Source organism: Lepus europaeus, chromosome 3 (genome assembly GCF_033115175.1).
Source record: "Lepus europaeus isolate LE1 chromosome 3, mLepTim1.pri, whole genome shotgun sequence".
NCBI classification, from domain to species: domain Eukaryota; kingdom Metazoa; phylum Chordata; class Mammalia; order Lagomorpha; family Leporidae; genus Lepus; species Lepus europaeus.
Window position 1 is genome coordinate 26622434 of NC_084829.1, and position 26231 is coordinate 26648664.

The window sequence follows — 26231 nt, forward strand, 5'->3', positions numbered from 1 at the left end:
TCTGGCTTTGACCTGGCCCAACCCTGGCTGTTGTAGCCATCTGGGGATTAAAGCAGCAAACAGAAGCGCTCTCTCTCTTTCTCTCTTTCTATCTTTGAAACTAATTAACTTTTTAAAAAAATTACAAGAGCTAAATTAGGTTTATACTTAAACTAATTTCACATATATATTTGAAATCATAGACTGATTTAGAAATATCCCTTTTTTTTTCACTTTCATATTATATGAAATAATTTTATTTACAACCTTCAACTGCAATATCAGTATCTCCCTCATCTTTGGAACCACTTTAAGGATCATCTGATGTTGGTTTCAGAACACATTGCCTTGATATCCATCTGAGTCCTTGGAGATACAGGTTTTGAATCTGTTTGAGGTTATTATTAGAAATTCTATTCCAAGGCTGGCGTCGCAGCTCAATAGGCTAATCCTCTGCCTGCGGCGCCAGCACACCGGGTTCTAGTCCCAGTTGGGGCACAGGATTCTGTCCTGGTTGCTCTTCTTCCAGGTCCGGGAAGGCAGTGGAGGATGGCCCAACTACTTGGGCCCTGCACCCGCATGGGAGACAAGGAGGAAGCACCTGGCTCCTGGCTTTGGATCAGTGTGGTGCGCTGGCTGCAGTGGCCATTGGGGAGTGAACCAAAGGAAAAGGAAGACCTTTCTCTTGTCTCTCTCACTGTCCACTCTGCCTGTCAAAAAAAAAAAAAAAAATTCTATCCCAAGCTCCAAGCACCAATTTATGTATTTTTCACTTGCATTTGTTAATACTTAATTGGCCCAAACAAGTCATAACCAAGTCCACAGTTAATGTGAACTTTGATTCAAGGTGGACTTGATATACTGGGGAGCATTATTGTTACAATTTCCTAAACCATATTATTAAGATTTTTTTCCCCTGTGTTCTTCCAGCAAATGTGCTTTCATGAACTATACAACATAACCACTTCCTCTTTTTCTTTCAAAAGTAGCCTTTAAAATGCTTTTTTAAAAATTTATAGTGACATCCAGTGCTTGCAGCTGTGAAAGTCATGCCCCAAGAATAATTACTAGTTAAATTTGTTCTCTTTTAAAAATATCAACCAGTAGTTCTGTTAGGTGACTTTTATAAACATGCAAAATTAGCACTGATCCATATAGGTTCAAGATAATATGTCTTCCCTAAGGACTGCTTTCTTTTTCAGAATAAAATATTTAAGAGGGCAGCAAATCATTTGATAAGCTGTAGAACCACTCAAAAATGAAGGGAACTCCATCTTTCCTGAGGGCAGCATCTTTTATTCAGTCACGTATGGTAAATTATAAACTTGGCTAAGGATAATTAAGTTTAAGGGAGAGCTGCTATACAGTAAAAGTCCTTAGGCCGGTGCCGTGGCTCAATTGGCTAATCCTCCACCTGTGGCGCCGGCACCCCGGGGTTCTAGTCCCGGTCGGGGCACTGGATTCTGTCCCGGTTGCCCCTCTTCCAGTCCAGCTCTCTGCTGTGGCCAGGGAGTGCAGTGGAGGATGGCCCAAGTGCTTGGGCCCTGCACCCCATGGGAGACCAGGATAAGTACCTGGCTCCTGCCTTCGGATCAGCGCAGTGCGCCAGCTGCAGTGCGCCAGCCGCGGCGGCCATTGGAGGGTGAACCAACGGCAAAAAGGAAGACCTTTCTCTCTGTCTCTCTCTCTCACTGTCCACTCTGCCTGTATTAAAAAAAATAATAATATAAAAATAAAAAAAGAAGACCCCATTTCTCATAAATGTTTGTTAAGATAAATATTTGTCTGACTTGGCCAGAGTGCAGTCAGACCTAGCAAGAAGCCTTGGAGGGTTTCTGCTGACTTTGCAGTACTGTAATTGGGAGATGCCTCTCATCCATGTGTTTATCCATTCTCTAGTGAGGATAATTTCTAAATACTAGGAAAGAGAAAAGCTTTGTCTTACCAGTTTGTGTAAGAAGGCTAAGAGTAGCAACAGATGTTTAACCCAAAAGATTTGCACTTCCTCAAAACTTGAGCGAATAGCCAAAAATCTCATAAAATCTAGATTAGATTCAGTATTGCAATCCATCACAGACTAGGGTTCAAAGCACGAGGGTCTGTTTCTGCAGTAGGTTCTCAAATAGCAGCCATAATCTATGGCCTGCAAGCATAAGTGTACTTGGTTGGCGGCCGTCCACTTGTCAGTCCACCCCATCTTTCCAGCCAGCCAGCCATGCAGCCTTGGGTTTATTTTCACGTGTATCAGGTTACTAGGTCGTGCTGAGTGATATATGCCCTTTAGCACAGAAAAGAAGTTGGGGAAAGGAAAATACTACAAAAATGCTTTTGCTTCTTAGCAAAAAGTTATGAGTTCTGGTATTCTAATTAGACCCACTCAACCACAGTTCGCCAGTGAGCCTTCACGGAAACAACAATAATGTTCATTTCACATCTTTGACCTGGGAATGGCAAAGTGATTCACCAACAGTAACTCATCAGTTCTCCTAACACTTCCTAACTAGGCATTAATATTTTTGAGCTTATCATGTAAATGGCTGTGGTGTCTTCCAGAGAATTTAAATGTCTTGGCTACTGTTAAATATGGAATAAGAAGAAGAACAAAAGAAAAAAAAAATGAAAGAAAGAAAAATCACCATTTTCTGAGCTGCCTGGGATCTGACCTATACATGGGCGTCTTATTTCCTGGAAATTTAAAAGGGAGAGGTCAGATAGGACATCTGCTTATATAAAAGTGTTCAGTTAAGATCCTACTGGAGAAAAGTCAGAACCCCAAAGGACCCTCTTTCTTACAGCACTTTGTTCCTTAGATTTGGTGCTCAATAAAATGATGAATGTGAAAAGATGTTGCCTGCTCCTTGTCACCCAAACAATGAGTCACAGCATGAAACAAATGAAACAAATCACCAGCTCAGAGGCCAGCCTGCTGCAGTCCCCTACACACAGTCCTCAGGGCTTCCAAAGACCTTTCATTCTTGGGCCGCTCAGCTTAGAGTAAGACGTCCTGCACGATCCTCTGCAGAACCCTGGGTGCCCCTCAGCCGGGGTTTGTGCTGCAGGTGTAGGCACCGTGCCGCAGATGAAGTGAAAAGGGGGATCGCAGAAAGAAGTTGTTTCTGAGGGGAGGGAGGAGATGGAATCCTGTGCTGTTCGTTGTCACATCAATCAGCGTTCCTCCGGTGGATGGAGGCTTTTATGAGAAAGCAGAGGTTTTTATAACTCATTTAGTCTGGCGAGGGAAGCAATACTAAAATGACTTAAATGTTTAAAAGATAGGAGCATGATAGTTTATGCTCTCAATCATCTTATCACTGAGACGCTAATTTGCTTTCCTTCAGCTGCTGGCTGTCTCTGAGCACGGAGCCCTGTCACAATGTACACGGGTCACTGAAAGTACAGTATTTCAGGAAATTTGAGTCCTCTCTAAATAGTCAAGTGATTTTCGTATGGGACAAAGGCTGCTTTTTCAGCAAGTCTGGCTTGTGTTCCTGTTAAATCTCCTTTTTTATTGCAAGGGGAAATCTCATTGCTGTGTTTACCTTTCTATTTTAGTGGACTGCCCAGGCTCTTTACCTGCCAATAAAGCCTACACGTTCTTCCTTGTGTTCACTCGTTAGGGTTTGGGAAGTCAGGGAGACCTAATGATGGAAAAGGCAAAAGCAGTCTTGACAGCAGCACACTACACCCAGCAACAGGGAGCTTTTTCCTGCTGTGTGCTTGCTTCTCTGTCACAGGAAGATGGTGGGGTAGGCAGGTGCTCCTGGTTTCATTTGACACAGAGTAAGCATGTTGATTGATTAGTCAAGAAAGTTGATGTTCAGGTTGCTGGCAAGTTACCTTGTTTCAGACAAGGACTAAGTGTGTTCTGCACATGTGTCTAGGTATCCTATTGACCAGAGCTGAGATTAGGAACTTTTAGATTGTGTCTGGCTACATTTGGCCTCTTGATCATCCATAACCTAGGTACATAGCTGTCTGCTGTGAAGTAACAGTAGCAGTGATCCCAGTTGGAAAACAGAACTGGAGCTGGGTGCTGCAGAAGTAGCAGCAGGGAGATCTTGTGAGCACAGGAGGTAATGGGCTCTTCCTCTTTCTAGGGCCTGACACGGCCATGCAAAGTGGAATGACAGGTGTTCCAACCCTTTTCTTCAGGAGAACTCTCAGACCCCAAGAGGTCGAAGAAGGTCAGAAAGTTGTTGACTGTTGCTGCGGGAAAGATGTCAAGAATAACTTAATTTTCATTTCCCATTTCAGTTTCACACTTGGGGTTCCTGAGGCTGGGGATAGTGGAGAGATTCCTAGGGGAGCAGTTCCTGGCCCCTTCATGCCTGGCGTCCAGCTGGCTTCCTTCCCACGCCTGACCTCCTCCCATTCACTGGGGTGACTTCTCACCTTCTTCATCCTTTTATTTCTATGCTTTATATTCCTCCATGTGTGAGATTGCAAACATGGTTATTATATGAAAACATTTTCACTTAAAAATCATTCTATATAAACACATGTGAGATATGTGCCGACTTTGATTATTCTGGTGCTACTGATGATCAGATGCACTGCAGAGTTAATGATTAGTTTCCTGGGGGAAGAAAACCACCCTTTTACACACTCATCATACATAAAATAAGTTCAAATGTCTGAAATGTGAAAATGAACAAAATCACATGGGTATGACATATGAGAAGTTCTTTAAAAGTTCATAGGAAATATGTGTTATGAAAAACATGCATGGATTTTAATTTTACACAAAAATAATCTTAACTTTTCATCTAATTTTTCCACCAAATTTTGTTTTTAAAGATTTATTTTTTTTTTATTTGAAAGGAAGAATTACAGAGAGGGAGGGAGAGAGGGAGGGAGGGAGGAAGGGAGAGAGAAAGAGAGAGAAGAGAGGGGTCTTCTATCCACTGGTTCACTCCCCAGATGGCCGCAATATCTGGAGCTGAGCCAATCCACAGCTGGGAGCTTTTTCTGGGTCTCCCATGCTGGTGCAGTGGCCCGAGGATTTTTTTGGGGGGTCCTCTGCTGCTTTTGCAGGTGCATTAGCAGGGAGCTGGATAGAAAGAGGAGCAACCGGGATTTGAACTGGAGCCCATATGGAATGACAGCGCTGCAGGTGGCAGCTTTACCCACTATGCCACAGTGCTGGCCCCTCCACCAACTTTTTAAAGTAACCCTCATGTAAGCTGTGGCTTGTGTTCGATTAGGCTAACTTACTCACAGGCTCTGAGCTTTAAAAGGCATGCTTTTCCAGAAAGCGGGAATCAGTCCCAGGGGTGAGTGCTGACTTCTAACAGTCTGTGTTTGTAGGATTTGGTGAGAGCTTAGGAAAATAACCTGGGAAATTCATTTGTAGCAATTCAAACTGTTAGCTAGTCAGCTCAGCTGGTAGGCAGGAGTTTCATTGACACATGTCTCAACCACATAAACCACATTTCTCGTTAAAGAAATGTGGATGAAAGGCACAAGACATGCAGCAGGTGAGGGCGAGAGGGAAGTGAAGAACAGGAGCAGTCACACCCAGGTCATGAAGTTATGCTATTAAAGCTGTTTTTTAAATATATGTATACAAGGGTTTCAGTTTGGCAAGACGAAGAGTTCTGGAGATGGATGGTGGTGGTGGTTTCACAACAGTGTGAATGTACCTTTTGAAAAAGATGTATTTGAAAGTCAGAGTGACAGAGATAGAGAGGTGGAGAGACAGACAGAGATGCCCCATCCACTGGTTCACTCCCCAAATGGTTGCAACAGAGGCTTGGGCCAGGCAAAAGCCAGGAGCTTGGAACTCCATCCAGATCTCCATGTGGGTGACAAGGGCCTAAACTTCAAACCATCTTCTGCTTTCCTAGGCATTTAGCAGGGAGCTGGATTAGAAGTGAAATGGCCAGGACAAGAACCCGGGAAAAGAACGAGGCCAGCATCGTGGTGGTGGCGGCTTACCTTGCTGCACCAAATGCCAGCCCTGTGAATGTACTTAATACCATGGAATTTGAAAATGGGTTCAAATGACAACTTTTATGTTAGGTGTTTTTAACCATAATTTTTAAAAGTATATACAAGTCTACTTCAAAAACTTTGTGGAAAATGCATATTATGAAAGAACTATATAAGGATGTCAAAATTTTTTCAGCAAAATAAATGTTCTCTTAATCCCAACTTTCCATAAACATTTTTAAAGTATCCTCTCTTGTACTATGTACATATATGTATTTTATATAGCAGTTTTCCACTGGTTCGATGAAAGTACATCAAGTCATATCATCCAGTCCTCTTCATTTATTCATTCACCGAATCTCTATGAAGCCCTGATTCAAGACCTTAATGTTTATGAAGATCTGTGCTACAAGCCAGGGTACAAGCATAAATATAGTACACTCTGTCCTTGTGTTACCCCCGGGTCAGCTTAGGTGAACGCCGTATGAACAGTTCCCGCCCAGCTTGGTGTGTACATGCAGCTAAGATCGTATACGACTGAGCAGACTGTGGGGAGTCTTGGCACCCATCAACAGTGGAGGGACAGGAAGGGGGGAGGGTCCCTGCTGAGGAACAGCGTGGACAAGGCACAGGGAACACAGAGCATAGTACACAATGTGTGCCACAAACAGTCCATCCCCCATCAATGGTGCTGTGCTGTGAATCTGCTAGGCTGCGAAAAAAAGGAGCAAATCGTAGAGGGCCCCTAGGCTGGGGACTGTAGGCTGTTGAGGGGAGTGGGGGTCAGAACTTCTTGCCCAGTGTCCTAAGGATCCCTCAGTGCCCCCCGCCCCAGCCCCGTGTGACTGACTTCAGAAGGGCTTGGTACTGATGGATGAGGACATGGTAGAAGACATCATATAAAGAGCCTCAATTTTATTTATCTTGTGTACTAGATTTTGCTTTAAGATTCTGTTTAAAGGTAGGGTTCTGGCTTTTAAAAAAATGCATTTCCAAATGCTGTTGTTGATGAGGAATCAAGGAAGCTTTTTATTAGAATTGTTGGCAGATGGGGTTTTAAAAAGCAGTATTCTGTGTTCAAAGAGTTTGATTAATCTATAGATATTTCTGAATCTCACCTAGCAGTACTTTGCACTTGCTATGCATTCAGTGCAATGTGTTATGGGGATTATTTTAGAGGTGTAACTTAGGGGTAATTTAGATATACTTTTGCCTTAGGGATCAATTTCAATAGCATGTTGCCCAATAGTGCAAAAGGAAGCTGTAGAAATGTAAACTGTGTAACTCTCTTAGTCTCTTTTTTTTTCCTGATGTAAAATTGCACTGCAATAATTACTTTTTTTCTGAGTTTGCTGTCTGTTTCTGAGACATTAGGTTTTGTAATTTGATGTTGTGGACTTGGTAGACAACTCTGATTCTATATGCAGGATTAAACTTTGTGGAAAACAACAGTTAATTTTTTTTCAATGCTTAAAATGATATTCTGGGCAAGTTTTGTTTCTGTATGGACTATAGCCAGAATCCTACTGTTTTTCAATTTGTTTAAATGCAACAGCTTAGACAACATATGTACATGTTCAGCTGAAGATAAAAGATATCATTATTTTTAGCCTATTACAAAGAAAACCACATTTTTTCTTAAATGTCTTGATATAAAGTAATTTGAACACAATTTCTGCACGAATCATTTCCAAGAGATTGGCTGTCAAGTGCATTTTTTGTAAGTAGCACTCTCATAAGAACCAATGAGACTTTGCAAATATAGATATATTCTAAGCCTGAAATGTGGTTGAAGATGTCAGATTTTAAACAGCACTTTGAGAAGTAGTTAACTTAAAAGTATAGCAATTCAGAACATACCGAGAATGATTTTGAAGAGTAAAATCTTGATACACTGGAAAGAACATTGACAGATTCACTACAAGTAGGAGACAAGCAGGTACAGCTCCCACTTGTGAAAACTTTTCTCTTCGAACTGACTTCTGATACTGGTGTAGAAACCTCCAGCAAAGCCTTACTCATTCCCAGTTCCTAAATCTGCCCCAGAGAAATTCTGCCAGTTGCCTTCTTTAAGGAAAAATAAGTTAGACCTATGAAAAATCACAGTACCAGAATGTATTTCCCTCAAGCCTGGTATTCACGCAGGCAGGCACATGCCCGTGTGGGAACCAGCACATTTGTTTGAGTGCATCAGATTGAAAGAAGGGAGCAAAGTGACTTGGAACTCAACTTCTACCATCATTACCAGTATTTTTGGTCAATTCCAACTTTCTTCTATTGGGCCATAGCTGGTTAATGTGCCCCATGGTTTGGTGGACAAGCTGTTATTATGTGTAAATTGTACCACCTTCTCTCCTACAAAAATCTGAATATTTAAGTATTGGAGGTATTTGCCTGTTATGCTTTCATCTTGCTATTATACACCGATTGAGCTCTTAATTATATGTAAGGATCAAATTAATTCCTAAATGAATGAAGTGGTATCTTCCTCAGTGTTTTCACATTCATATCAGAGGAAAGGAATTTCATGACACTGCCAGTCTTACTATGTGTTTGCAAGAATCGCTACTCTCCCACCACCTTTGGTAACCCTTCTGAAGTGCATCCCTGGTGTTGCATTGTATCGTCCTGAATTTAGAGATACCCTAAATGTCCGCTTCCTATGTCGATATCCCTTAGCCCCATTTAACAAGATGTGTCCTGGGTGGAAGCTGTCTCTGTTCTGTTTGTGGCTCTGAGCACCAGGTTGTATGGCCATATCCTAAGAGTTGGCCCTTTTTGAAATTATTGAGACAGCATAAATGTTCCAAGTTTTGTGATGTGGGGCTGTTTAATCAGTCCTCAGAGTTTATTTCCTTGCCTGTCTCACTGCAATAATAAACTTAATTTCACGAGGTTGTTGGGAAGTTGCAATGAGAGCTGATATAGCAATTCAAGTTTTGTTTTAGCATGAAATGAAACTTAAAGTAGATGCTTGTGCATCTATTATGGCCTGCAAGTGGTGCTAGGTGGTAAGGAGAGCCACCTGTGAGATGAAAGGCCAGTCCCAGCCTCTGATGATGGACTCCTCATCAGGCCATACATTAACATCACCTGGGGAGCATTCCGGACTCCCATTGCCTTGACTGCACCCAGACAGATTATGTGAGGATCTCCTTGGGTGGAGCCCAGGCACTAATATTTTATAAAGCTCCCCAGGGAATCACAATATGCAGCCAAGCTTTTGAGAGCTGATGCTTACGGGGGATTGGAAAGTCTCCAGTTCTTGTAGCAGCTGAATGGATGATACCTAGATTCCATAGCCCATACTTCAGTCTTTTATGCCTCCTGTAAACAGAGACTTGGGCATCGTGCTGAAAGTATGTCATTTCTCTTGGTCGTGCATAGCTGAGTATGAATTAGATTATTAAGCTCTCTCCAAAAAGCCAATGTTAACAGGTTGCTGTTAAGCTGGGAAAGAGAGCAGAGGTCTCTAGACATCTAAGGACAGGAAGTAGTTCACTAGATGGGGAAACACACAGAAGCAAAAGGAATTTCAAGAGTAGCACCCTCAGGCTGCTTGTTGCTTTTGGAAATTAGTCCTTGCAAAAGGACCACCCAAGAACCGGCTAGCCTGTCTCAAAGCTTAGGACTGTGGCCCTGGTGAAAACATGCCACGTCCCCAGAATGTGGAGTGAGGGAAGAAACATTTAAATATTCATTGCGTGCTGAATATAGTCACACTATAACCAAAATCCAATTCACTGGTTTTCAGAATGATATATATTTTTAAACTCCTTTTTTTTTTTTTGAGAAAAAGGACTAAAATCATTCCATACTCAAAATGTCTCTTAATTCTTCTCAACAAATGAGACTGAGATAACTGGAAAAGACACACAGGACACATACAAAAGAGAAAATGGAATCTTGCTTCATCCCATATACAAAAAATTACCTACGTTGGGTCAGTGATATAAATGTAGGAGCTAAAACGAGAAGAAACTCCAGGAAGAAAATGTAAGCCCTCTTGACCTTGTATTTGACCATGGATTCTGAGATATAATACCAAGAGGCACAAGCTCAAAAGAAAAATAAAGTAGACCACATCAAAATCAAAAACTTTTCTGAACATCAGACATCTTCAAAAAAGTCAAATGACAGCCTGTGAAATAGGAGGAAATATTTGTAAACTATATTTGTTGTGAGAGTCTAGTTTGTAATATGAGAATTTCTTTTTTTTTTTTTTTTTGACAGGCAGAGTTAGAGAGAGAGAGAAAGGTCTTCCTTCCGTTGGTTCACCCCCCAAATGGCCATTGCGGCCGGCACACTGCATTGATCTGAAGCCAGGAGCCAAGTGCTTCTCCTGGTCTCCCATGGGGTGCAGGACCCAAGCACTTGGGCCATCCTCCACTGCACTCCTGGGCCACAGCAGAGAGCTGGCCTGGAAGAGGGGCAACCTGGACAGAATCCAGCGCCCCAACCGGGACTAGAACCCGGTGTGCCGGCGCCGCAAGGCAGAGGATTAGTCTAGTGAGCTGCGGCGCCAGCCGAGAAATTCTTTCAATTCAAAATGAAAAGACAACCCAGTGTAAAAATGGGCAAAGACATTTAATAGACATTTCTCCACAGAAGATACGCAGATGTCCAATAAGCATGTGAAAAAAGGCCTATCACCATGTGTGAATAGGGCAGTGCAAATCAAAACCATAGTGAGATACCACTTCCTTCCTGTTAGGATAGCCATAATTTCTGATTAGAAAGGAAAATAACAAGTGTTGACAAGGATGTGGAAAAATTGGAATCTTTGTATATTGCTGATAGAAATGTAATATGGCAACAACTGTGTAAAATAATTTGACGATTCCTCAAATAGTTGAAACTAGAATTACCATTTGACCTAGCAATTTCTCTCCTAAGTATATAGCCAAGAGAATTGAAAATGGGTTTTCAAACAAAGATGTATGCACACATGTTCTGTCCAACATTGTTCATGATAGCCAGAAGGGAGAGCCAACTGAAGTATCCACCAAATGATGAATGGACAGCAAAATTGATATGTCCATACAATGGAACTTATTCAGCCAGGGAAGGAATGGAGTGCTCATATTGCTATGTCATTCATGAATTCAGAAAACATTATGCTAAGAGAAGCTAATCATAAAAGGGCACATATCGTATGATCTCGTTTATATGTAATATCCAGATTAGACAAACCCATAGAGATAGAAAGCAGGTTAGCGATTCCCAGGGGCTGAGAGATGGGGGAAGACAGTGACGGTTCAGTAGGTCTAGAGTGAGGTCGGTGTTGTGGTGCAGCAGATGGAGCCACCACTCCCTACACCAACATCCCACATCACAGTGCCAGTGCCAGCTTGAGTCCTAGCTGCTCTGCTTTTTTTTTTTTTTTTTTTTGTGGCGTGAGGTATTTTTATTCCCTTTTGTTCATACTTAACCGTCTGGTACATACTGTAAGGCAATGGTGAACAGCTCTCCAGCGCCTGTGGGTGTCTAAGTCATGCGCACCAGTCCCAGCTGCAGGATGGCAGTGGGGCCCAGTGGGCCACTGCCTCCAGGTTGTGTAAGACTTGCGTTAGAAAGGGCTTGGGAGGCCGGCACTGCGGCTCACTAGGCTGATCCTCCGCCTTGCAGCACCGGCACACCAGGTTCTAGTCCCGGTCGGGGCGCCGGATCCTGTCCCGGTTGCCCCTCTTCCAGGCCAGCTCTCTGCTGTGGCCCTGGAATGCAGTGGAGGATGGCCCAGGTCCTTGGGCCCTGCACCGCATGGGAGACCAGGAGAAGCACCTGGCTCCTGCCATCGGATCAGCGCGGTGCACCAGCCATAGCGCGCCAGCCGCAGCTCGCCGGTTGCAGCGGCCATTGGAGGGTGAACCAACGGCAAAGGAAGACCTTTCACTCTCTCTCTCTCTCTCTCTCTCACTGTCCACTCTGCCTGTCAAAAAAAAAATAAATAAATAAAATAAAATAAAATAAGACTTGCCTTAGAAAGGGCTTGGGAGGCCGGCGCTGCGGCTCACTAGGCTAATCCTCTGCCTGCAGCGCCAGCACACCGGGTTCTAGTCCCGGTCGGGGTTCTGGATTCTGTCCCGGTTGCCCCCCTTCCAGGCCAGCTCTCTGCTATGGCCCGGGAGTGCAGTGGAGGATGGCCCTGCACTCCATGGGAGACCAGGAGAAGCACCTGGCTCCTGGCTTCGGATCAGCGCAATGCGCCGCCGGCCAATGGAGGGTGAACCAATGGCAAAAGGAACCAATGGCAAAAGGAAGACCTTTCTCTCTGTCTCTTTCTCTCACTGTCCACTCCGCCTGTCAAAAAAAAAAAAATTAAAAAAAAAATAAGAAAGGGCTGGGGAACACTAAGGGAAGAGCAGCCACCGCTAACCGTGGAGAAGAGGCAAAGGTTTTCACTGGTGGGTCCTGGCAGCCACGCCCCGTGCCCAGGGCAATGCGTATAAGAGAGTAAAGACAGGCACGATACATACTACTAGAGAATGTGCAGTTTCAAACCACAGTTGCAGAGAATCTGGGCATAGCCATGGAGCAGGGGACTACATACCGTTACCCAAGCTACTCCGCTTCTGATCCAGCTTCCTGCTAATGTGCTGGGAAGGCAGCAGAAGATGGCCCAAGTACTTTGGTCCTTAACATTTTTTTTCTTTTTTTTTTAACTTTTATTTAATGAATATAAATTTCCAGTGTACATCTTATGGATTACAATGGCTTCCCCCTCCCATAACTTCCCTCCCACCCGCAACCCTCCCCTCTCCCGCTCCCTCTCCCCTTCAAGATTCATTTTCAATTCTCTTTATATACAGAAGATCAATTTAGTATAAAGATTTCAACAGTTTGCACCCACATAGAAACACAAAGTGAAACATACTGTTTGAGTACTAGTTATAGCATTAAATCAAAATGTACAGCACATTAAGGACAGAGATCCCACATGAGGAGCAGGTGCACAGTGGCTCCTGTTGTTGACCCAACAAATTGACACTCTAGTTTATGGCGCCAGTAACCATCCTAGGCTGTCGTCATGAGTTGCCAAGGCTATGGAAGCCTTCCAAGTTTACCGACTCTGGTCATATTTAGACAAGGTCATAAAAGACAGAGTGAGGATAGTAACCAATGATCCTAAGAGTGGCATTTACCAGGTTTGAACAATTATACAGCATTAAGTGGGGAAGAGGACCATCAGTACACACATGTTGGGAGTAGAGCCATTGGTGGTAGAGTAGAGGTTATGATTACAAAGGAATGAGGCCCAAGTGCACTAGACAGGGCCTAGAACAAAGGACAGAGTCATATTAGAGGAGCTAAGAAAGGTGCTGTCTAAGCTACAAGTAATTTTTCTGATTGAGAGGCAAATAGAACCTGATAGAAGGGGCTTGATAATAATCTGTTGGGCTTTAGGTCTTGTAAATGCAGAGGCCCAGACCTATCTATCTCTTCACATGGGGTATATCCTAAGGGAGGTGTGAACCTCCTAGGGGAAGGCACTCTGTTGACTTTCATTACTTGGCTGGCCTGGGAGGAGAGCTGGCCAGGTAAAGGCAGGGGGCATCTCTAACAAGAAATTTACAGTTCTGCCTGCAGTGTTGCTGACCCTGCTTGACCATACCCTCAGCTGCAGTGGTCACTTTGGAAGTTGGGCTGAGTGAAGGGCTTTTCAGCTTAGAGCCAATAAGATCTGTGGCTCTGACCTGGGCATCCTTCGACTCCAGGGCAGGTCCATTTCCAGTGATCCAACTCTTGGCAGAGCTGCCAGGGCTCTTCACAAGCTGACTTCTGCTGAAGCCCAGGCTTACCACATTGAAAGCCACTGCAGTGGACTGGCCTGTTGGGTCTCCTTGAGGGCAGATCACTGTACAGATCAGCCAGTAATAAGCCTGCCATCCATTGCTTCTGATGCCTAGCTTTCTTTTCCTCCTGGTTTGTGTTAAAGCACTTCCTGGGGCTGGTGCTGTGGCACAGCGGGTAAAGCTGACGCCTGCAGTGCCAGCATCCTATTGGGTGCCGGTTCGAGTCCCGGCTGCTCCACTTCCTATCCAGCTCTCTGCTACGACCTGGGAAAGCAGTAGACTATGGCCCAAGTCCATCTTTTAAAAAAAATATCTTCCTTACCTCATTTCCCCTTACTCCTGAGCAAGTAGTCTTAAGCCAGTCATCAGCCTTGCTAGAGGGCCTTGTCCCATCAGCTCTTCGTACAGTGTTTTCCTCCACCATCACTTAAGTATAGAGTCACTGCACTGGTGCAGGATTCGTACCAGCACTCTTAAACCTCACTGCCCAGATTCCACTCCTGACCTGGAGAGGTGTGTGTTTGTCCACATGGAAGCCCAGCCACCTCGTGCTTCCCAGAGGAGTTTCCCCATTGGTGGAATTAGAAATTGGGTTTCCAGTGCAACCCTGCCACCCAGCTGGACTGGCCTCTCACAGAGTCGCCAAGGAATGTTAATTCTTAGAGACCCTGCAGGCACAGGCCATTCCTGCAAACCCGGGAGAGTGAAAAGTCACGTGGACCAAAATGTACACTTGTGTGGGGAGAGGAGGGGTAAGGCTGTTATTGAGTTTCAACGCTTTCAGGACTGGATGTGGGAGAGTCATTTCTGGTGGCCCGGAAGGTGGATCTCCAAGCCCACAGCATGATCTAAAAGTGGAAGGAAGTTATATTAATCATTCCCTTAATTTTCATGTTCTCTTTTTCTCTCTCTTTTTCTGCTGGGGTCAGCAGGAATGGGAATCTTTTTTTTTTTTTTTCCTTTTAGATGAGTCTTATTATAATTATGATTATACTGAAAGACCTGGATGGGAGGAATGCTGCAATCTGAATTAAAAATAGCATTTTCTCTCCTCCCACACACAACACTTGAGTGCTCTGAATGCCTTTTATAAATGCAGACTTTCTGCCTGGCTAGATAAAAGAAGCTGTCACTTCATTTCCATAACGAAGTCGTTCCCCAGAGAATTCCATTGTTTTAGCAATAGAATTTTTGTAAAAGGCCTCTTATTTTGCCTGAAAAAGGTACCAGAGTGAACTTTTGAGAGCTTTTTAGACAAAACAATTAAGGCGCAAGAGAGCTCTTCTCCAGTTTGGAGGTGTTGAGAGTTGTACCTGGGCGGCTCTCAGAAGTCCCTACATCTGGAAGATGATTGAAATGGGGGAAGAAACCCGTTATGTTTCCCTCCTGTTAGAAGCCGGGGCAATGCAGTAACCTGGGAATGCATATTCTAGAGCGGGTGGCAAACAGATGTTGCTAATTCTAGAGAGTTTTAAATATTTATTTTTAAAGAGATGTCGGAAACTCCTAGACTGCTTCTTGTGTAAAGAACGCCTTTGGGATTTTTAATGAACACGATCATGAGAGATTTTAATTGAGTTTCAGGACTTTGAAGGCCAGCTGTGACTGTGGCTTGCCAGGCTCTCTGACTCATGAAATAGTAGCTGGTATTTTCCTTTATTTGAGCTTAAAATCTCATAGCGAGTGACCAGTGAGGACTTTCATTGGCAGTGTGACCTGTAGTGGGCTCAGAAAGGGCTGGGAGCATGTGCTTGCACTCCATACCGCTCTGTATGCTGGGTCTTGGCTCCAAATATGGTTATCAAATTGTCAGCTGCACCTTCATAGAAAGAAAGAAAGAACAGTTGCATTTCTCAGTACTTAGCCGGCACCAGGTTACCCACATCAAAGTGTACCTGCCTTTGGTGTTTCTACAGGTAATCCTGGGATTTATTGCCAGGTGGTGTTTCTGTTCCATGGTGTTCACAGCTAAGACCCTTGAAATCTCAGTTTTAAGCTGTATAGTTTTATTAAGCCTCCTTCAAAAAGGAGAGAAGTTTTCAATAGTGCCTTTGTCTTGCAATACTTTTGTTCTCATTGCATCAGAATGTTGTAATATTGAAGCAAGGAGGCACTACCTGGAATCCTGTGAAAAAAGAATTACCTTTGGAGTCTTCATATTTGTTGACTTTTAATATGGTAAAGCAGGCAGACAAAAAAGACAAGTGAGGTTGACTTAATATTCATATGGAAGGCCCTATTGGCCCTGAATTATATGCAAAAGTTGGATAGTAAAACTTTGCCTCCTTTGGAGTTTTGGAAGATAGTTCTATTATTTTAAAGTCTTTGAACATGGCCCTTAATTATGTAGCAGCACTAGAACTTTTTTTTTTTTGTAGATTTCTTTTTTATTTATTTGAAAGGCAGAATTACAGAGAGAGAGAGAGAGAGAGAGAGGGAAAGAGAGATCTTCCATCCATTGGTTGGCTCTCCAAATGGCTGCAATGGCCAGGATTGGGCCAGATCAAAGCCAGGAGTTTCTTCCAGGTCTCCCATGTGGGTGCAGAGGCCCAAGCACTTGAGCCATCCTCTGCTGCCTCTCCCAAGTGCATTAGTAGGGAGCTGGGTCAGAAGTGGAGCAGCTGGGCCTCAAACTGGAGCCCATATTAGATTCTGGCATCGCAGGTGACGGCTTAACCTGCTATGCTGTAGCACCGACCCAAGCACTAGCTCTTCTAAGCATAATCTGAGGTCCTAGTTGTAGCCATGCTTGTGCGTAGTAAATATTTTATAGAGAGAACAGGAAGTTGTGACTTTGATAGGATTCTTTCACTGAAATTAATGAATTTTGTTACTTCTGTCCAAAAGGCTGGGGGTTGGCAATATATATGTATTGTCTTATCATTTGATCTTAACCTGTGATTTCATGCTTTGTGCAATCAGGCCAAGTAAAATAGTTGAGGATGTTATTGCATAACTCTTTGCAATAGGGCACAAAGAGAATAGGAAGAAAATATTTCTTTTGTAGAATTTTTTATATATTGTGTTATTTAAAAAAGAACAATATAGCAGAAACTGAAAAAGACTTAAAGAACTGGACTCTGACACATGGTTTCCTTATTTATCTATCTGGAAGGCAGAGTTAGATCTTCTACCCGATGGTTCCCTCTGCAAATGACTGGAAACAGCTGGGGCGGGGCTAGGCCAGGCCAAAACCAAGAGCCAGGAACTCCATCCTGGTCTCCCATGTGGGTGACAGGGGTCTAAGCACAGGGGCCACCTTCTGCTGCCTACTCAGGCTCCTTAGCAGGGGGCTAGATAAGAAGTGGAGCAGCTGGGACTCAGGACTCAGATACTCACGTGGAAGACAAGGGCTAGGTTAGTCTGTTGTACCAGGATGCTGGCCTCTACACATGGTTTCTATGGCACTTTGCTGCTCAGAATGTTTTAGAAATTATCAAAGCAGGCAGCCCAAGCCATGTTCTCCTTTCCCACGTTTTACCCAGTCCCTCTTCAACACGGAGCGAAACCCTGACCTCCTCTAGCAGGCATGAACACAACTCTCCCCTGGGGAGAAGGTGTGTGATGACTCATGCAGCCAGAAAGGGGATGTGTAACCACAGTGTGGCCTCTTGGCTTCTTGATCAAGATCCCTACATCTCCTGGGCCCTAGAGCTTTCTGCTGAATGTCAGCAATGCCCCCAGGAGCACAGTGGTAAACGAATATGGCCAGGAATAAACTGTCTGTAAAGACCATGTGCCTTCTAGTCTTTAAAATCATTTCCTGAGGCTGCTGCTGGAGCATAATGGGTAAAACTGCCCCCTGCTCACCAGCATCCCATATGGGCACCGGTTCAAGTCCTGGCTGATCCACTTCTAATCCAGCTCCTTGTTAATGCAACTGAGAAATCAGCAGAAGATGGCCCAGGTGCTTGGGCTCCTGCACCCACGTGGGAGACCGGGGAGAAGCTCCAGGCTCCTTGTTTCTGACTGGCCCAGCTCTGGCCATTGTGGCCATTTGGGGAGTGAATCAGCAGATTGAAGATCTCAATATCTCCCCGCCCCCCCCACCGATAACTCTGACTTTCAAATAAATAGATAAATAAATCTTTAAAAAAATCTTTAATAAAATTATTTCCTGCAGATGGCATTCCGTAGCTATTCAGTACAGATGAGGGATTTCACATCTGTCTCTTCAACTTATATTTTATTTTCATTTTATTCTTGATAGGCAGACATACTTGTCTCTGGATTATAATTATATTTCATAGCAAACGATGCACTCTATCAATGAGGAGATGTAACCTGCATACAAATCCAGACACCTGCGGAGTGTCTGTGTGGATGAAGCCTTACCTTTATGTGCTAAAGCATGCTAATAATAGGAAATGGTGCTGTGGATTGACGTGCAGTAAAGAAAGTGTTTAATGGTTGATCACAGGAGTTTTTCAGCATATTTGTCTCTCTGATAATGTGTTCTTTAGGCAGATACTAATTTTAGATGTTATTCCCTGAACACAAACCAATTAATATCTGTAAAAAGTGCCCCAAGTGTATGCTAAGTATCCACAGATTGCCAGTTTGGAAGCAATTTTGCAGTAGATAAGTCATATAAGCGGTCCAATGTTGATTGAACAGGGAGCATGTGATCCGCTAAATAAATCCAGTTCCTCAGAATACTTTGAGTGTTGGCCTTGGTCCCACTCTTGACCTCCGTGCAACACTGCCTGAGTTCTGACCGGCCTGTGCGGATTCCTCTGTCTCCAGAGAGCTCTGTACCAGAAATGTGTTTCCTGGGGAGAGGGAGCCCTTGGCCCTGCGTGACTGCCCTTTATGCCCCTCTGGGAGCTGCAAGGAGACACCAGCTCCCTGCTAGGCCAAGTGCTGTGGTCCAGAGGAAGTGTTTCCAAAGTCTCAACTGCAGCAGCCCTGGCTGCTCCTTTATCAGAAAGAACCTGGTTCTGGGTGGGAGGAAGAGGCTCTCCTGCAGAACGTCTCATTGATGTGTTGAGCAGTTTCCCTGTTGGCTTCTGTAATGATTTCTTCCCAAGTCACCCAAAAGGGAGTTCTCTTATTTGATGACCACAGGAGGAGGACGCTTGAGGACAAGACAACGTGAAAGCAAAATACCACATTCTCAAACTCTGAGTCAGTAAGTGTTTATCCAGGGCTGCCATTTGCAGAAGCTCCCCAAGGCTCAGAAAAAGCAGCCACAGACCCTCCCTTTACACAGTGTCCCACAGGCTATGTGGGCGGACAGGGACTAGACTGAGGAGTATCCTAAGCAAAAGGAATAAAAATGAAGGGAGCTCATGTGCAAGAGAAAAATGCTTTGGCTTTGAAATGCCATAGCCTGGGAGGGTGAGGGAGAGAGTCCTCGAGAAAGTAGGTTTGAGCTGGCTCTGGAGGTGTGGCTTGAATTTCCACCGGCGCAGCAGCAGTGGGGACTCTCAGGGAGGAAGTGGCTGGTTCCACGTGCTGGAGAAGATGTGGGAAGTCCAGCTGGAACAGCATGTTGGGACCACATTGTGAAGGTCTTAACCATCCACTGAAGAGTTGGGAAGGTTTTGGGGGAGCTGTAGGAACCACAGAAGGGGTGGCATGGAGCAGTCGTGTTGTATAGTGTCTGCTTTAGAAGTTTGATCCAACAGGGATGACTCTGTCGGTCTAGGAGGCAAGGAAGACCAATGTGCTGGCTGTAAGAGGAACAGAGTCTGAACTTGAGTGGTGGCAGTGAGAATGGAGAAGGTGTAAGATGGGTGAAAGTAGCCTACGAATGGACCACGGGAGAAAGAGGAAAAGACAGAGCTGCCCTTAGCACAAGTGTGAAATTAAAGAGGAGGAACTGGTTTGGGAGAACACGTGGAAAGAGTAGAATCAGTCCCAAGCCACGTATCCTGCTGATGCCTAGCAACTTGCTGAGGGCCCAGGATGCAGATTGGAGAACTGTATGCAATAGAAGGAAATTATTATAGGAAGATCAGAAGATTGAAGATAGCCTTGGAGAAGACATACCTTAGAGTTAGGAATTACAGGAAGGGGAAAAGACAAAGGAAGAAGAGCAAGAGAGTGATGTGTGGACCAACAGGATGGCCCTGTCTCCGTTCAGTCGGGCTACTTTGGTTGTAAGAGACAAAACTCCAAGTGATCCAAGGAAAAAATGAAATTTCTTGTATGAATTTTCTTTATTATGAGAGAGCATGAGCAAGTGGAGGGGGCACAGTAAGTTGTTTTCCAGTCATTTGTCACTTTTTCAGAGTAGACAGGTGTCACTCCCTCCAGTGCAGCCATCTGTATCTACAAATTCCATAATGAAAAATTCTTAAAGGGAAGATTTCATCTGCACTGATCCTACACAGACGATTTCCCACAATATGGTAGATTAACTATGTGATGTGATGCCCTCATATTAGGTATCACTGATCATCTAGAGATGACAAAGTGTACCGGAGGATTGTGTGGATTATGTGCAGATGCTAAACCGCTTTATGGAGGGAACCTGAGCATGCTCAAGTCTTGGTATCAGCAGGGAGTTCCTGGGACCATTGCCTGGGGATATGGAGGGAAGGCTGTTTTCAGAGCAATCTTGGCCTCTGTCCAACTGTGTGAGTGATGGGAAGACTCACCCTAAAAACAGTGTCTCCTCGTGGGTCCTGGCCCAGCAGCATCAACATCACCTGGAAACTTGTTGAAAATACATGGTCTCTGGCCTGCCTGAAGCAGAAATCCTGGGTGTGGGCCCAGCAATCTGTGGTCTTACAAGGCCTCCAGCCATTTCTCCTGCTGGGTCAAGTGTGAGAACCACTGCCTCAGAGGTCCTCCATGCCCCACGAGGGCTTCCTTAAGTGTGGCTGTTGAAAAGCCCTGAGGATAGAAGACACAAGCTCCTGGTGACAAGGAGGCGGGGATTTCCTGCATCTCGAAAGGAGATGGCGGCTGTGCAGAAGGCACTAATGACTACAAATGTCAGGGCCTGGAAGAGCAGAAAAGAGAAGGCTGAGGTGTAATTTCACTGTTTCTGAGTCTGTGGAGAGCTCTCCTTTGGCTGGCAGGTGTTGGAGGGGCTCCAGGCCCTGGAAGCACAGAGAAAGGCGAGATGAGCTTAAATTACAGCTCTAGAGTAGTGAGTGACTCCTTGGGAGCAGGGGTTAAGTCCTGGAATAGATTTGGGATATGGATCATTTAATTTAAATTCAGATTCTTCCACTACACCCTCTAAGGAGGTTGCAAAAGAAGGACATCTCAAGATTTCTTTCATCAAGCAGCTTATAAACAGTTTGGGCCTTCAAGACTGAAATAAATCCAGTGAAGTATAAAAAAGACAGTCGTGTACCAGAATGTTGAATTGAAAAGGACCTTGGGTTGAAACGTGTGATCGTTACTGAAGGTAGTGTGGGTAGAGAGGGAAAGGGAAAGTGACATTATGTCATTTTTTCCCTCTGGACAGAGGATGAAACTGACAACCTGATGTAATTCTCCAGGTCTAATGGCAAGGTGCTGGACAGCCTGGCTGCAGGAAGTCCTTTTCCTTGTTCTCTTCTTCCTGAACTTGCTAAGCTTTGTCAGAACTACTATGTCAAAGTCATGGCTGCTGTTCAAAGACTTTGAACTTGGAGTATTGTTAAAATATCTGTAGGAGAAATGACTTTTTATCCTGGGCATCTTACATGAAAAGAGACTCAAAGAGCAGCCTGGAGTATTTGTTTCAGATCAAATTTCTTTTTTTAAGACTTTATTTATTTGTGAGAGGCAGAGTTACAGAGAGAGAGAAGAGAGGTCTTCCATCCACTGTTTTACTCCCCTAAATGACCGCAATGGCGGGAGTTAGGCTGATCCAAAGCCAGAGCCAGGAGCTTCTTCTGGGTCTCCCACATGGGTGCAGGGGTCCAAGCAATTGAGCCATCTCCCACTGCCTTCCTAGGCCATAAGAGAGCTGGATCGGAAGAGAAGTCGGGACTTAAACTGGTGCCCATATGGGGTGCCAGTGCCACAAGAGGAGGCATAGCCCACACTGAGCTCCTCAGATCAACTTTCACACTTATTCCATTCATGGGAGAACATGAATGAGCCTGTCTAAGATGCCTTCCTTTTGTAGGATGAAGTGTGCAAATTACTGAACTTCCTTAGTGGCGAGAATTAAGTTGAGCCAGATCTGGCTTGGTAGGGATGAAGAAAACACTTCAGATAGACATGATGCTTTTGTTTCGTTTTACTCCTTTGCCTCATGCTGCTCACTGGGGTGAGTGGATAGAGCACTCCATCAGAAACCGAGAGAGCAGGGCAGGATTCTGTTACAGGGGGGCCTGAATACTGAGTAGGTCTGGGAGAGAGAAATAGAAAATGTCCCGAGTCAACGGGAAGCCAGGAATTTGGAATCTCAGCCAAGGCACCAGGAAGATGTTTTTCTGACAAGTGTACATGTAATGGGATCTGTTTTTAGCCCTTTCTTGGATGGGTTTTCTTAACTGCAGCTGTGGCATGCAGGTGTCGGGAGTTTCTTTGCATTGCATGGTGGTGGTGGGGTGACTTTGGGTGTATTTGGGAGTGAAGTCGTCCCCTCCTTAACACTTGCAAAAGGTGATGTTGTTTGACAGACATGACTTGTGTGTGTGCACGTGTGGGTGGGTGGGGGGGACTCTGAGACCCAAATGTGGTCATTTTTAAAGTCAGAAGGAAGGCTTATCTCTTCTTTCAAGGCATTGAGAACAGTGCTGTTGCTCATTTCTTAATCAAGGAGACCCAGTTGAAATGGAAAATAAAAAGGGAGTATAGAAATTAGCTATACATCTCTGGATCAGACAAACATATGCTGAGGTTGTTTCTTATATCTTGAAACTCAATGCCTGGCTGACTTCTGCTGATCTTTTACTTCCTTCTTACTGTTAAGTTTTGTAAGAAAAATGTTCCAGGCTGGCGCTGTGGCATAGCGGGTAAAGCCGCCACCTGCAGTTCCAGCATCCCATTTGGGCACCAGTTCGAGTCCTGGCTGCTCTACTTCTGATCCAGCTCTCTGCTATGGTCTGGGAAAGCAATAGAAGATGACGCAAGTCCTTGGGCCTCTGCACCCACATTGGAAACCTGGAAGAAGCTCCTGGCTCCTGCCTTTGGATCGGCACAGCTCTGGCCACGACAGCCACTTGGGGAGTGAACCAGTGAATGGAAGACCTCTCTCTCTGCCTCTGCCTCTGCCTCTCTGTAACTCTGCCTTTCAGATAAATAAATCTTTTAAAAAAGAAAAGCTTTCCTTAGCTCCTCCTGCCAATGGAGCTACCTCCACTGAGATTGCGAATTTCAATGCTTGCTTTTCCTTTATAATACCTGTCCCCATTAAAAATTTGTGTGTGTGTGTGCACAGGCATGTGTGTACTAGAATCACTTGTTCTAGTTCTTCATTGCCTCGTCCTTTTGAGATAAGGGACCCCTTGAGACCAGAATTCTTGTCTGTTTTCTTCACCCTTTGTTCCCCCAATTGAACATGGCCTACTTGGTGTAGTGGCACCAAGGAAAATTGTGTTGAGTGAATGAGTTAATTAATCAGGAAGAACTTGGTAAACTGTATTCACTATAAAAGTGATGATTAATTATATGACAAGCAGACACCTCCTTTCTCGCTTCTGCCCTAATTTTGTCTCTCCGTTCCTTAAAGGTCTGTATTTTGAGGTATGCTCATCAGTGTTTTGCCAGTTCCAAATCTAAGATTTGGTATTATTCATTCTTGCCCACTTTTTTTTGAGATAAGGGACCACTTTTATCCCCCTTGGGAATATTATTTCTTACACCCACAGTGCTCACCCGTGATGCCCGCCATTGTTCAATACATGTTCCTGATGTGGAGACGAGAAACACGGCTGGTACTTGTGGATGATTTATGTGGGAAGCACACGGGATCCTAGTGAAGTACGTAAATTTCCGTGTGCTTCATCATCTCCAGTGCCACCCATGTAAATTCCTGTACCTCAGGTAGGCTTCTTAGGAGTATATAAGTCTGAGGCTGGTGCTGTGGCGTAGTAGGTAAAGCCGCCTGCAGGGCCAGCATCCCATATGGGCACTGGTTCTAGTCCCGGCTGCTCCTCTTCCGATCCAGCTCTCTGCTATGGCCTGGGAAACAGTACGAAATGGCCCAAGGACTTGGGCCCCTGCACCCATGTGGGAGACCTGGAAGAAGCTCCTGGCTCCTGGCTTTGGATTGGCGCAGCACCAGCCGTTGTGGCTAACTGGGAAGTGAACTGGTGGATGGAAGACTTTCTCTCTCTCTTTCTCTCTCTCTGCCTCTCCTTCTCTGTGTAACACTGACTTTCAAATAAATAAATAAATCTTTAGAAAAAAAAAGTATACAAGTCTGAATCATTAGCTAATATTGGTCCAGGAGAGAGCTGTTCCCTGGTCTGACTTGAACAGGATAGGGGTAGGAAAAGATAAAAAATTCAGCTGTGGGGAATATTAATGATTAGGATATTGGATAGGTGTTTTCATTAAAACCGCAAATGAATAGCCAACTCATATCCAGTTCTTTCCTAATAGGGCCTCACGGCTCACTTCTGTGTAAGTGTTAGCCTTGGTGGGTGGAATGGCGCACAGCCAAGTGGAAAACTCTCACAGCCCCACAGATCCTGTAGGAACTGTGCGGTGTGTGCCAACTCACCATGCTGCTGCACGTGCCTCTCATGCCCACCTTGCATGTTGCTTCATTTGCATCAGGCTCTGTACCTTGCCTGTCTTTCTCCTGCAGGTTCCAGTCTTCGCTGTTGGTGTTTTTATTCTACACACTGCACGCTAGTGGCTAGCATAGGAAGCCACGCTGGCAGGTGTACATTTGGGTGCTCTGGGGACAGCTGAATGTTGGTGCCTTGCCAAAGCTGGCTTTTATATCCTGGCTCAGAGCTCAGTACCGGGCTTATGACCACTAATAATACTTTGTGTTTACATAGTGCCTTTCTTTTAGGGACCTCTGAGTGCTTTGCAGGCGCGATCTTATTGATCTTCCCAGCAACCAAATGAGGCATGAAAATGCAGAAGGTGCTGGTCCTTGCTCCCTGTTTGCAGAGAGTAAAATCAAGTGGCTGACTTTGAAGTTGTGTTGTGAGTTTGGGTCTCAGCCAGGATTGCGTCTGAGGTCTCCCAGAATTGGTTTCCATTTGATGAGAGAGGTGGAGAGGAAGGCTGGTTGTGCCACACTGTGTCCCCTATGGCAAATGCAAAAATAGTGAATTTTCCTTTTTTGAGAGAAGGGCTCAGGAAAATGGTCTTTGGTGAATTATCAATTAGTCTAATTGATCATGCGACTTCATCTGTTGAGATGATGAGTGATTTGACAATGCATTCACTTGTTTCTTTTTCTTCTGTTCCCGTGCTAGGTATTTGCCATCTCTATGTGAAAGGAAGAAAGCCCAGGAGCCCTCCAGCTTCTGTGGGATGTCTGCGTGGTGAAGCCTAGGCCGAGGCTGGCTGGGAACGGCGCGCGGTGAATGTTGTAAGTTCTCGGTTCAGAGCAGCATCTGCAGTGGCTTGTCTTCTGAATCATTGCGGGTACCCAAGCCAGGGTGATGAAGGGGTATTAGCATGAGCTCTAGGTGATCATCCAATTAATTTCTTTTTTTAGGGAAAGAGGTTCTGTTTGTATTTGCCGTGAACTTGCCTTCCTTGTAGCTTCTGTGGAGCGCTGCTCATTATCTCCTGTGGAATAAAAAGATCGGAGCTCGGTGATTTGTTTCATTGTAGAAACAGCCTTTCTGTTGGTACCCTCAGGCAGGATCACGTTGAAAGCAGCTGCCTTCCCCTAGGCTGTTACAGTTCTCTAGGGCTGGTGAAGAGGGAGTCCGATTCTTCAGGCTGAGTGTCAGCCACCAGGAATTCCATCCAGCAGTTATTCTTCTTTATGTGAGAATGTCATTGGGATGACAGTTTTCTTTCTGGCTTTAAATCTTGAGGTATGAAAGTTTAAGCTGTTGGTTTTGGTGCTTCTCATTCGAAATGAGCTGATATATTGGTTTGTATCAGTTACTAGGTTGGGATTTTGAGATGAGTTAAGCCTTTCCTGCACTTGGGTTGAAGGTCACCTTTCCTGAGAAGGTCAATGTCAGGTGAATGAAAAGACAACGCCGTCCTTATGAGCTTCCAGGACCCTATGTGCTGTGCAGCTTACTGGGATTTGTGTGGCTTTGCTGCTTCCTGAAGATTACCCCTGGTGTTTAGACTGTGTCAGAAAAAAAGGTTCAAAGAGTTTTGGCCAGGAGAGGATGCAAAGGGTCTTCAAAAAGTTCATGGAAAAGATATACTGTGCAAAAATGATGTATAAATTTTAAAAACATGTTTACACCAAATAAACCTCCCTTTTAAACCCATGTTCCACAAACTTTTTGAACCATCTCATCCAGCTACAGGATGAGAAAGAGGTAGAATGATCTTCAAATTTTAGATGAATTCCAACTTCAGCTTTTTTGTGTGTATGTGTGTGCACATATGTAACTGTGGAATATTTAATATATATGTGTTTTTGCATAGCCATGTTCTTAGATTTTTGGCTTCTTAATAATTCAGTCAGAAAAAGCT

General features: G+C 44.5%; 1 protein-coding gene across 6 annotated transcripts in view; it reads left to right on the plus strand.

The window, feature by feature from the left end:
- ATXN1 (ataxin 1) overlaps positions 1 to 26231 on the plus strand; it is a 453250-nt gene that overhangs the window by 256190 nt on the left and 170829 nt on the right. For all 6 annotated transcript variants that reach the window (XM_062185423.1, XM_062185421.1, XM_062185434.1 and 3 more), the window contains one exon: positions 25037 to 25152. The gene's annotated coding sequence lies outside the window, so the exon portion shown is untranslated. The remainder of the gene's footprint in view (positions 1 to 25036; positions 25153 to 26231) is intronic.